Here is a 10434-nt window from a genome sequence, read left to right on the forward strand (position 1 = left end):
AAGAGGTTGTCGAAGTCTTCACTGGTAAAGACTGCCAGGGTCACCTGCAGAGCAAGCAGGTCACTAGCAACTATGGTGGCACCTACCCCATGGCTGACACAGATAGCCACTTCTGTGTTCCTCCCCATCTCCAGATGCTTCCACTAAGCCAGTGTCCCCAGAAGTGCCTTCTGTGTGGTTATTTTTCATTTTATTTTCTTGCCCTAATTTGCTTCTCTAGGTTCTTAATTAGAATCTTGAACCTTCCCCAGCCTGCTTTATTTCATGAATAGCTGCCTAATTCTTCATGTAATTCTTCTTCTTCTTCCTCTTTTCCTTCTCCTCTTCCCCTTTTCCCTCCTCCTCTTCTTCCTATTTTTCCTCCTTCCTCCTCCTCTTTGTAGGAGAGAAAAGACTGGGAACCCCTATTCTGCCATCTTGCTTGAAATCCCCTTTAAAATCTACTTTTTAAAAGTCATTCCAAATTATTCCTCATCCACCCCTGCCCTAAGCAACCACTAACTTATTTTCAATTTGTATACATTTGCTGATTCTGGACAAACCATATAGATGGAATCACATAATAATATGTGGCCTCTTGTGACTAGTTTCTCCCACCTTAGCATGATGTTTTCAAAGTTTATCTACAGTGTAGAATATATTAGCACTTCATTCATACTTTTTTTGTTAGGCAGGGGGGGCGGACACCAGGAATTGAACTCAGGGGTGCTTAACCACTGAGCAACATCCCTATTTTGTATTTTATATAGAGACAGGGTCTCACTCAGTTATATAGCACCTCGCTTTTACTGAGGCTGGCTTTGAACTAGAGATCCTTCTGCCTCAGCCTTCAAAGCAACTGGGATTATAGGCATGCACCATAATGCCTGGCTCATCCATACTTTTAATGGCTAAACAATACACCATTTTATGGATGCAACAGATTTTATAAATCCATTCATCTGTTGTTGGATAATTGGGCTGCTTTCACTTTTTCTATATTATGAACGATGTGGCAATAAACACTAATGTGTAAGCTTTTGTGTGGACAGTTTGTTTATACTAGCAGTGCATGGGGATCTGAATTTTTCTCACTCTTGCCAACATGTTAATTTACTATGTGTCTGTTTTATTCTAGTTATCATGGTGTCTCATTGTGGTTTTGATTTGCATTTCCCTGACAGCCAATGATGTTTGGCATCTTTTTTATGTGCTTCCTGGACATTTGTATTTTCTTTGGAAAAATGATATGAGATTATTTGCACACATTTGGAGTTATTTCTCTTATTATTCATCTGTAAATATCCCTCTTGTATTCTAAATATAAACCCTTTATCAAATGTAGTGTTGGCAAATATTTTCCCTACTTTCTATAGGTTGACTTTTTGCTTTTTTGATTATGTCCTTTGTTCTATAAAAATTGTTAAGTTCGATGAAATTTGATATGCCTATGCAAAATGTCTTCTTCCACATTGTCATTTCTGAGTTCATTGAAAAATAAGAGTCATGACGATTTATTTCTATGTGTTTGTCTAAGAATTTTATGGTTAAACCTCCTATATTTAGGTCTTGTATTCATTCTTGTTTAGTCTTGTATGTGGTATGCAACTTTACTTTTTTTCATGTGGCCATCCAATTTTCTCTGCACCATTTATTGAAAAGACTATCTTTCTTCACTGCCTGTCTATGGCACCCTCATTGAAAATCAGTAGTTACCATGTTTATTTCCGTAATCTCAATTTTAGTCTTTCTTCTAAAGTCTCTCCTTATTTCAATACTACACTATCTTAGCAACTGTTGAGTTGCATTCAGTTTTGAAACTATATTTCAGAGTCCTACAGCTCTGTTATTCTTTCTCAAGATTGTTTATTTCTTCTTTAATCTCAAAGAGAGCAAAATGAATTTGACATTACTGAGAGCACAGGCCTATTATTTTTCTCTTGAAAAATTAATAACGAGTTCAAAACAATCATTTTTGTAGTAGTCATTTTTAAAAAAAATTTATTTAACTTATTTATTTATTTATGTTTCATGCGGTGCTGAGGATGGAACCCAGGGCCTTGCATGTGCGAGGCAAGCGCTCTACCACTGAGCCACAACCCCAGTCCTGTAGTAGTCATTTCAGAAACTTTTCTGAAGGTAACAACAAGCAACCCCATTCATGTCTCAGCAATGCAAACTTTGGGATTGAAAATTATTTGGATACAGAAAATAGTTTTACCTTTAAGCACAAGTTCAGAAGAAGTGTGAACAATATCTGGATTTGGCTTTCCATATCATCTGATAAATAACAATGGAGTGGAGAAATTTGGCCTTTTCTTCTCTGTAAGCTCGATAATGATAGATTCAAAACTGTTTCTGTTGCACCTTAAATCGTTTCTGGTATATGAAAAGTATTCGTTAAGTTATTATTTTTGTTCTTGATCACATGAGACAGGATTTGGGGAATACTATGTAGTATAAGAAGGAAAGGCTTTCTCAGTTTGGGCTGATTTTAGAACAGAACACTGACAGATAGGAGAGTGAGTCCAGAAGACAGTGACCTAAGGGACAATGAGAGTGGATTTGAAAGTCATGACCAATAGATGGTGGGTAAAAGAAATGAGATGTTCGATTCCCTAGGCTATGAAGATTCCCATGTAATCAAAGGCTAGTGCTGTTATTTGAAACCCCTTTCCACATTCAATAGTCCTCCTTGAGTAACCTGAGTGATTTATAAATTGATGGGCCAAATATACCATGGCAGCTGGTCAGGTTCACGTTAGACCCAGAAGAATTTAATTACAGCCTCCTTCCAGAATAAAAACTCAATAGTCTTTACTATAACAATCATGCCACTGCTACATCTCACTGTATTTTTTCATATAACTAATAACTATGGACATTGTTTCTATATTTTTATAAATAACTATGTAAATTTAGTTTCTTATGTAATCAAAACTCATAAACACGATACTCTCTTACCGAAACCTAACTGAAATTAATAATTGGCCCCTAATCAAACAGTTTTATATGCCGGAGAAATTACACTACATTAGACTTTTGGCATTTTGGAAATTCCAAATGGAAATATTAGATGGAAATAATAACTGAGAAGGCCAATAGAGAGGAAAAACACTAAAAATTAATGTAAAATTGACGATAGTAATAACCAAATTTGTAAGGAATGTCATATTTGGACAGAGGGCTAAGATGTTTTAAAAATGTGATATTAACAGAAAATCACAGCTAGGAAATGCAAAATTATTACAAAGAAAAATGCCCCACGTTAAAGCACTATGAAATTTAATAAAAGTTTTTCCAAAGGTGTCTAAACCAGTGTCTGTAACACCAGTGTCTAAATGAGTAAAAAGCATGGTTAATAAATGTGAACTATAGCATAATCCTCCATTCCAATATAAATGAAAATAACAGTGTGCAATTTTTTACTGATTTAACTAACATCAAATAAATTGCTGAGGATTTCATGGAGAAAGAACCTTACATGTTGAGAGTAGAAGCGTGTTTTGATTACACTTCTTCAGAAATACCTTTAGCAATATAATCAGAAGACTAAAAACATCCTAATATATCACCCAGAATATTATCTTGTCTAGTGATCTATCAAAGAAGCATTGATATATATAAATGATTATATTTAATTTTGATAGCATATACAGTATACAAAGTTGAAATAACAAATTTCTAAGAGATAAATAGGCAAAGTGAGTATAAAGCTCATAAGGGAATATTTTTAAACAATTAGTTAAAAATAGCCAAAGTTACACATACATGTACATTGAAATATACAAATATATATAATACACAAATATACAAATATATATAATACACAGTTAATTGTTTATAGTCTATATACAAATATATGTAAACACTAATATACAAATAATACACAGTTAATTATTTATAATTTAGACTTTCTGGTGTTATTAGAGTATACATCTGGGCTTTGTGTATATAAATTTTTCTTCTCTACTGTTTATTTTGATTTGTATTATACATTTTCTACTCTGTCCATTTGTCTTGGACTTGAAGTTTATGACTTTCTCAGTGTCTAGTGTTTTTGTGAATTAGCTTTACTATCTCTTTGGATCTCTTGAAACTTATTTAGAAAGTTGGTCCAACATATATACTTTTCTGACACAAGAGCTTGCTTTCCACTAAGAAGTGAACGAACAAAGGTATTTTTCAGTCATGTTTCCGTTTCCTGTATCCATGTAAGTGAGTTCTATCTTTGAGTGTGGTTTTGGAGTGATATTTATAATGTGGAAAAGTAATGGGAGAGAGAAAAGAGAACAATAGAGAAGCAGGATCAAATGGAAAGAGGTAAAAAACAATGAAACCTGTGCTGAACAGAAACTCAAGGAAAGAGCTGGATGGCAAATGACTGTTGATGTGAGTGAGTGACTAGACCATTGCTAGCTTGAGAGAGAATAAATGCAAATGAAAGAGTATGTGATAAAATGTTGCTTTGAAATATGAAGAAGCACTCTTTTATAATAAAATTCTTTAAATGATGTAAGTAATATTTAGAAAATTTCTGTTATTACATTTATTTGTGGAACTCATATTTATTTTTTTTTAACGAAATACCATGCTGTGCCAAGATTAGAACAAAGGTGAAACTGGGATTTGTTAGTGGACAAATATTTATTTGAGAGGAAATCCTATATAATTTTAATTAGGTTTTCAAAAAATTCTATGATTAATTGAGTGACAGTTCAATGTACATCCGTTGCATTTATGATTAGAGAGAAACACTGTATTGAATAGTTCTGCAGAGACATTCCTTTAGTGTTGATCATTTCATCTATCCTTTTTGTTTTTAAGGTTTTATCACAAATATGATACAGACTCAGAGTTTTCTCAAGTATCCCTAAGATCTTCTATGTTAATTGAATCAGGGTCTCAAAAGAAAAAAGGATACACTCAAAATGGAAAATCAAAGAGTTGTGTTAGTTTAATATTACTACAATGAAATACCTGAGTCAGCTAACTTATATGAAGAAAAAGTTTCCTTTGGCCCACAGTTCTGGAGATTCCAGTCTAAGATCAGGCGGCTTCATTACTCTTGGCCTCTGGCAAAGCCAGCACATGATGGCAGGAGTGTGTGGTATAGCACCCCACTCGCATCAGAAGCCAAGGAACACAGTGTAGTTGTCAGAGTCCTAAGGATGGTGGATGTCCTACTGTCCCCTTTGAGGGTACACCAGCAATGACCTAGAAACCTCTCACATGGCTCCACTTTTCTAAGGTTCCACTACCTCCCAACACCCTGAAGGCCATGTCTATAACACACAGTCCATTGGGGGACATTGATTCAGAACATAGGAAGAATTTAAGAAAGGGATTATTTATAAAAGTATCATGAGCATTAAAGGAATGAATAAAATATCAAGAATCATCCTGGATTCCAAACTAATAACCAGGCATTGTCATTTATAAATATGAGGAGTGAAGAAAATAAACTTTAAGAGCCTGAGAAGAGCTGAGCTATGGGAGACACAACACAGAGACAGGGATGTAACCTTTGAGAAAGGATTGTCTAAATACTCTGAAACTTGGATCCAGCATGGAGGGTATCCAGAGTATAAGTACCTCAACATCCTCTCCTCCCACACTCTAACCTCCAGCCAGAACCAACACTAGATAGGCCCAAAGAGACTGTGGAGGGCAAGGAGGCCTCTTTGATTCAGTCCATGAAGGTCAGGCTCATGAGACACCAGGAAGCATGTGACGATTAACGAACTGATCTTGAGGCATGAACAATGGATATCCAACAAATCGAAACTATGATCTGTCAGATAATTCAATATCTCTAGATGGGAAGTTGGCAGCATTACAATATACACTCCAGATTACATGAAGTAATTACAAAGACATTGACAGTCTTGGGTCGGTATATCTTTGCCAGCCTCTTTTTGGAGTCTGACCTTACAGTTGCTTTGGCACCTTTTCTAAATAGGAATATTGAGCTCGGGAGAATTAAAGGACAATCTTTGTTTGGTTTATATATATATATATATATATATATATATATATATATATATATATATATATACATACATATACATTTCTTGTGCATATCCTCTTTCCATTTTGTTGCACTGACTTGAAAGATGTGTTTTTGGAATAATTTGGAATGTATTAAAATCCAAGAGCTCTTATTACTCCAGGTGCAGTGACTCTTTAACCAACTTAGTTTCAACCCCCCCTCCCCCCCCAAAATGTGTCATCCATTGTAAAGAGGCTTGTAAATAATTTTTTCAGGTTATATAAGACAGTTTATACAAGGCACATATCAGTAGACTTGCTGCATGTTACTAATAAAATATTAGTTTGAGATTCAATACATCCAACTAGCAAACTTCTCCTTTCCAAATAGTGGGTTGATTCTTTAATTTGGAAGACCCTAAGGAATAATCTCTGGCTGTCTTAGCATTGGAGATTTAATTGAAAAAAAATACTCTCAATTATGCAAATATTTTGTTTAAATGGATACGTTTGCAGGCAGGTAGGTACAGTTTTATATGTGTAAGTAGAAGAGGCAGTTGTGGTTGGGGAAAGGAAACAAATCAGCAGGGACTTAAAATATTCACCACAATTAAGAAACATGAATGAATACAGCAAAGATCAACTTAGAAGCAACCAAAGCTCTGACTTTTCAACTCGAGGAATGGAATTTAAATTTAAGGTGGTACCTGCAACTGGGACTGTGGTCGAGGTCACATCCAACCCCACCCACAGGGAATGGGCTGTCTGCAGATAAACAAGAAACATTTACTTTCTTAGTTGATAGCCTAAAATCTGAAATTTGGTCAAAGAAGACAAAACAAAGCAACTACAACAAGAGTCCCATGTAGTTAGTCTTGGACTTATAAACATATTTCCAACAGAAGCCAACACCTCTAACTGGTGAACAAGTGGTAAACTTTATATCTGCCTAGACATTTTTTGGTGTCACTGAACTTAGAGAAACTTAGGGTACATGCAAACAGTTGCATCTGATTCACCAGAAGCCCTCTTGTGTGCCTAGAGGAAACTTCCAGAATGTCTGTTCATGAGGCACTTATGAACAAGCATGAGAAGTTTTCAAATGCTAAGTTACGATCAGCTGCAAAAGCCCTGCCTGAAATGTTAATAATTCCAAAGCTCTCTCTGTAAACATGAAGTGGCATTTTTTTACCTCCCGTACCCACATCATGCTGCCAGATTATCATAACACAACATAATATCCTATGATGATAATTATCTGAAGAAATTTTTATGTATTCAGAAGAATGGAGGTAAATTCCATTTAATTAAAAGCATATCTCTCCATGCAGGTTTGGAGAGATTAAGTGATAGGCCCCTTATGAAGCACCTGGCATATAACAGATACACAAAAAATAATAGTTACCTCTGAAAAATTCTCTCCACCACTCCCCACATCATGTGTCCTTCAGCAACACTTGAGGCCTCATTTTTTTCATTTTCTCAAATGCAAAATAAGAGTAATAGTCTCTGTTTCACAGTGATACTGAAGAATTTGATTGAAAGCTGTCAAGTGCCTAGTAGAATGTCTTGCCCGAAGTAGAATTGAGCCGAATTTTTTAAATATCCCTCAACCTGACATAAAGTGGCTATTTAAATAAAATATGAGTAAGCTAATGAGCAATTGTTATAAATATATACAGACATTGCTTCCAGTTATAAACACCGATCAGAGAATACTTGATTCAGAAAGTGTTGCTTGTCAACAGGATTTATTTAAGAAGCCATTAATTAATTCCTATTAAATTTTATCTAAAGCTGACAATGTTTCTACTAGAGAAATAAAGCAAACATCACTGTGTTTTTATTGATGGTATGCATTCATATCTGAATCCTATAGATGACTGTAAAACTTGTCACTATGTTACTAACATTTAAATGATCCCCACAGCAGCCAGATATTTGGTAGCAGCTGTAATTATCAGCTATTTCCAATTGTTTAAAAACAGCATTAATTGAAACAGTTTGGATTATCCATGGATGGTGTTAATCACCATCTCCTACACACCTGCATCTGAATGGGGCACTTATTTTGTGTATGCTGATAGTTTTAAGATTAAAATACTGCATTATAATGCAAAATAGTGGACACACTCATGCAAAGCAGAGTTTTAGGCCAAAAATCTAACAATAAAAGTATGTCTCCAATGGACTGTGATAGGTTCTAAGTTTGTATTAAGTAACACTTCCCATAAATAAATTTGCATGTATATCAAAAATGTTCATCTAGGACCACATATTTTGTAAGCACAGTCTTTTTTTTTTTTTAAGAGAAGAAAGAGGATTATATTCCTATGCCTGAAAATCATCTGGACCAAAACAAGATATGGTATGACACAGTATGATGTGATACCATATATTTATATTTCCTTGATATCTAAAATGGATGAATGTAATAAATCAGTAGTTTCTGAACTGTGTTTTTCTTCTAAATGAGAAAAAATCATCTTAAATTATAAGATTTTTACTTTAAAAACCATTACCCTTTCTTCCACTTTGCTATTTCCATTTGTGAGGGATCTTTACAGAGCAGATTGAACTTTGTAGGGAATCAGATACTGGATCAAAACTAAAATAACAAAATATTTTATTAGGGCAAGAAATTTATCCGAATATAATCTCCTAAATAGCATGTTGATAAATTATTTATTTTTATGATGTGGTTACAGACATATCAGATAAAAAATTTTTGAATCATCTTTTAGAGGAGTATTATCTGATAGATCTTTCACTTGTGCAAGGTAAAGAGTAAATTTATACAGAAACACATAACGTTCACCTTAGGTAAGCCCTCAGGCCTTCCACCTAAAAGAACCAGAAATTCCATTTGTATCTACTCTGTGATATAATATAGATTATTTTCAGGAATGGCATTGTCAGTATAAAGTCCCCAACAATTATGTGCAAATTAAAAGTTCAAAGCAAATGACCGTAAATATCAAGAGAAGTGACTATCCATATTTGTCCTAAGAGCAGTATAATCAGGTAGAAAACAGTCTTAGGAAGTTATGTGTTAGCATCCACATATCAGAGAGAACATTCAATCTTTGGTTTTCTGGGATTGGCTTATTTCACTTAGCATGATACTCTCCAGATATATCCATTTACCCGCAAAAATCATAGTCATTCTTTTTTATGGCTGAGTAATATTCCATTGTGTATATATACCACATGTTTTTATCCATTCATCTGTTGAAGGGCACCAATGTTAGCTCCATAGCTTAGCTATTGTAAATTGGGCTGCTATATACATTGATGTGGCTGCATCATTGTAATATGCTGATTTTTTAAAGTCTTTTCATTATATACAGAGGAATGGGATACCTGGGTCAAATGTTGGTTCCATTTTGTGTTTTCTGAGGAATCTTCATACTGCTTACCAGAGTGGTTGCACCAATTTGTAGTCCCACCAGCAATGAATGGGTGTATCTTTTCCCCACATCCTCGCCAACATTTATCATTATTGCATTCTTGAAAATTGCTGTTTTGACTGGAGTGAGATGAAATCTCAGTGTATTTTTAATTTGCATTTCTCTAAGTGCTAGAGATGTTAAACAATTTTTTATATATTCATATACCATCAGTGAAATGCCACATCATGTACAACCACAATAATGAAATCCTAATTAGAATAAATTATACTCCATGACTGTATATTATGTCAAAATATACTCTACTGTCATGTATGTATGTGTGTGTGTGTATGTGTGTGTATATATATATATATATATATATATATATATATATATATATATATATAAACAAATTAATAAAAAAGAAAACGGTCTTAGAATTTGGCTTCAGTCGGTTTTTTTCATGAGCCAAATGTGCAACAGAGTCAGGGTTTTTAATGTTTATTTTATTCTTTTTTAATTTGTTTTTTAGTTGTAGATAGACACAATACCTTTATTTTATTTATTTATTCTCATGTGGTACTGAGGATTGAACCTCACACATGCAAGTGGAGTGCTCTACCACTGAATCCCAGCCCCAATGTTTATTCTATCTTAGGCCAGGCAAATTGTTCAGGTGAGAGGAGAGAGGTTAACTATTTTACCACCTTGGCAGTTTTTTTCTTTTTCTTTTTTTTTTTTTTTTTAACAAGGCTCAAAAGAAACCTTCATGATACATTTGTCGATTGGACACTGAAGACAGGAGTTGGAGTGTTTTTCTAAGTAGGTGTTTATAAGACAGTAGGGAAGTTGATGAACTCCTAGAAAATTAGGTCCCATCTTTTCCTTCAAGCAAAGAAGTGCAATGGGAGAAACATGGGCTTATAAGTAAAATCAAACTTACCTGGGCACTACTTATTATTCCTCCCATATTAGCTCTATGACATTGATAAATTTGTCAAGTATCTCTGAGCCTCAGCTCTCTCAACTGTATCTACCTCACCTAACAATTATAGATGCAAAGAACTCAGCC

The sequence above is a fragment of the Callospermophilus lateralis genome, unplaced genomic scaffold, assembly GCF_048772815.1.
Source record: "Callospermophilus lateralis isolate mCalLat2 unplaced genomic scaffold, mCalLat2.hap1 Scaffold_43, whole genome shotgun sequence".
NCBI classification, from domain to species: Eukaryota; Metazoa; Chordata; class Mammalia; order Rodentia; family Sciuridae; genus Callospermophilus; species Callospermophilus lateralis.